The sequence below is a fragment of the Vombatus ursinus genome, unplaced genomic scaffold (genome assembly GCF_900497805.2).
Source record: "Vombatus ursinus unplaced genomic scaffold, bare-nosed wombat genome assembly UNPS02015129.1, whole genome shotgun sequence".
Lineage (NCBI taxonomy): Eukaryota > Metazoa > Chordata > Mammalia > Diprotodontia > Vombatidae > Vombatus > Vombatus ursinus.
This window is the reverse complement of record NW_020954907.1, coordinates 3,373,864-3,376,966: the sequence shown is the minus strand read 5'-3', so window position 1 is coordinate 3,376,966 and position 3,103 is coordinate 3,373,864.

The window sequence follows — 3,103 nt, the reverse complement described above, 5'->3', positions numbered from 1 at the left end:
AGAAGAAGAAGAAGAAGAAGAAGAAGAAGAAGAAGAAGAAGAAGAAGGAGGAGGAGGAGGAGGAGGAGGAGGAGGAGGAGGAAGGAAGGAAGGGAGGGAGGGAGGAAGAGAGGGAGGGAGGAAGAGAGGGAAATGGAGACAAAGAAATTGAAAGCAGAGAGCAACCTTAGAGGACGTCTAGTTCAAATCCCTCACTTTACATGAGGAAACTGAAGCCAAGGGAGGTTAAGTGACTTACCTAAGATCACTCAGATACTTCACATCAAAGGCAGTATTGGAAACCACTTCCTATGAATCTCAGTCCAGAGTCAGTGACTTTCCATTGAATTGTGAAGGACTTCAGATATTCATTAGCTACATCTCTTCATTTTCTAGGCAAGGAACCTAAGCCATAGCAGTTAAATCCTTTGCCTCAATAGAGTATCAGCTAGTGCTGATAAATATCACATTGTGAGGAGTGAGGGATGGAGAAGGAGCTGAAATGAAGCAAAGACAAGAGGGGATGTCTTGGAAGGCTGGTTTGAAATTGCATATCACAGGCACACAGAGGAGGGAGGAGAAAAAGGATAATTGATCTGTAAGAAAAAGGAATAATTTGGGGGGCTGTGAAGGTTGTGCTTCAGTGCTCCTGGTGTTGTAAGGATCCTTAAACCTTATGGCCATTTTAATTAGATAGAACAGCTTGGCAAAAGGAGCAGATAGCTAGGTGTGAAGCTCGAGTCTCACTGGCAGAGAGTAGATGTGTCATACTGAACCTGAGATGGGGCAGCCAGCCAGTCTCCACTCTTGGCATGAAGCCAGTATTTTAAATTAAAAGACCAGTGTTTGACATGGGAGAAGGGGGCAAAGGGTATAGCTGTGTGGGTATGGGTATGTGACTACGGGAAATGAGAGGGATGGGAACTGTGCCTTCCCCAAACAAACAGGCTGAGTTCATGAGAGCTTGAGTCAGGCAGCTGAAGAGAAAAATCAAACATTTGCTGGCCACTCTGGGCTTTCCGTTGCTGTGCAAGCTTCTGGGCAGGTCTCAGGATGAAGTCTAGCAAAGATTCTGGCTAGATAGTGTGGGGGGTAGACTGATCCCTCTGCTGCTCTGACAGTGGTGAGAGGAGGGGTTGCTGGGGTGATACTATGTAGATAGATCATGGAGCACAGACAACTAACTAACGCCAGGGACCAAATGACCAAGTGAATTAGCTAAAATAGATACAGAGGTAAGAAATAATTTCAAGGACAAAAATCTAGTCAAAACCAGTAAGTCACAAAATCTGCAAAGCTGAGCCAGGCATTAGCCAAAGATAAGATATCAATGTCAGGCTATACAAATTTGTTGTTTGGATACAGATAAATTAAGCAGGGAAAGTGAGTATTCCATTCAAATGTGAGAAGTAGTGTGGTGTAATGGGTAGAGAGGCTTAAATTCAGAACAACTCAGGTTCAAGACCAGCCGATGATACATCAGAGAGATGCTGCCTTGGGCAAAGTCACTCTCTAAGACTACAAGATGCAGACTTTTGAGTGCTGATATAAATTATTAGAACACGGTCCCCATGACCAATGAGTTAGCAGGTCTAGCCTTTAAATAAATAAATAAGGTAAAGCTAAACCAATATGTGATTTTTAAGCCCAGAGGATGACCCTAAAGTGTCAAACCTCCATCAGCTGGATAGCTCCTGACAGTACTGCTTTAATGTAGACTAACCCATGATAGCCAGGCTCCCTCACAGGCCTGTCAGCTGGAACTCTCCTTTGACTTTCCAAGGCAGCAGACACTGACCTGGTGTGGAGGGTGAAAACCTCCACCTGTTCCCTCTGCTTCTGAAACTCTCCCACTCACTGTTCGAGATCCTGCCCCTATGTCCAAGCCGAGGCAGAAATGTCTGAAGGCAGAAGGCTGAATAATTCTGTTCAATTCCTCTGGTTCTTTTTTGGTTTAGAAGAATCCTTTCCCCAAACCTCATTTGTGGGATTAGAACTTTTAATCTGATTCTGTCTCAAGATTGGCTGTAATTGGGGCCTTTAATTATGTTGCTTTTTATCTTAACAAGGTTTTTCCACTAGATACTCAAATGCTGGGGTAACACTCTACTGTATTTTGAGTATCTCATTGATTAATTCATGTACTAGTCATTATAATAATAATCATCATTTTTTGAAAATGTAATCAAAACTAATTTATTTGACATGAGGGGAATATCAAAGGTCTTTTCTTGCTAATTTCCTGAAAGTCCTCTTGCTGAATTGGCCTAATACTGGAGGAGTTACCTAAACTGATCCGCAGCCAGCCCTTGCTCCTAGGCCCCAAGGCAAGCAGTCAGATAGATCGTTTGTACCTAGCTCCTGGTGCCAGCTCAAGTGATGATTAGGAGAAAAATCCCTTAATCAAACTTGGGATTCAGAAGCTGGCCTGCCTGTAGACAATCCCAACGTGGATGGAGTGCAGTAAACTGTTCATCCTAGCTGAGAGCAACATAAGCAACACTCAGGGTATCTTCCTGGTGTGGCCATCACAGGCCCTGCCAGTGGGACCTTATGCTGCAGGATTAAAAAAAAGAATCATAGAAAGAGCAGATGGATTGATATTTCCTCTTCTCTCCATTTTCCTTCCCTCTCTTCTCCCAGAGCTGACTGTCTAATTCTCATCCATGTAGTCTTCATCATACTTAGGGAAAGAACCTGTATGATTGAGGATGGCATGGCAGGATTGGAAGAACCAAGACATTTTGGTTTCATACCATTTTCTTCTCCAAACAGCAATTTTCTGTCTGAGGCCCTTCTGGACCTTGAGGAAAATAAATTATTTCTGTACAATGTAAGATCTTAGAGGGCAGAGGCTTCCCCCTTCCTCCATTTTTTTGACTTTACATTCAAAGTGTCTATCATTGTGCCATCTGTATTTGGGAGAGTAGGGAGGATCTTTATTTTGGGAATAGGGGTGCTCTGGGAAGGTCCAGGCCTGTGACTTCACTGGTAGAAAGTGTTCCTATACATACTTGGCTCCCCAAATTATCAGTTTAAAGAGTTGTCTAAGGTATTGCTAAGGCCTAATGCAGGGTCAAACAGACATTGTTTCTCAGCACTGAAACTTGAATTTGGGTCTTCC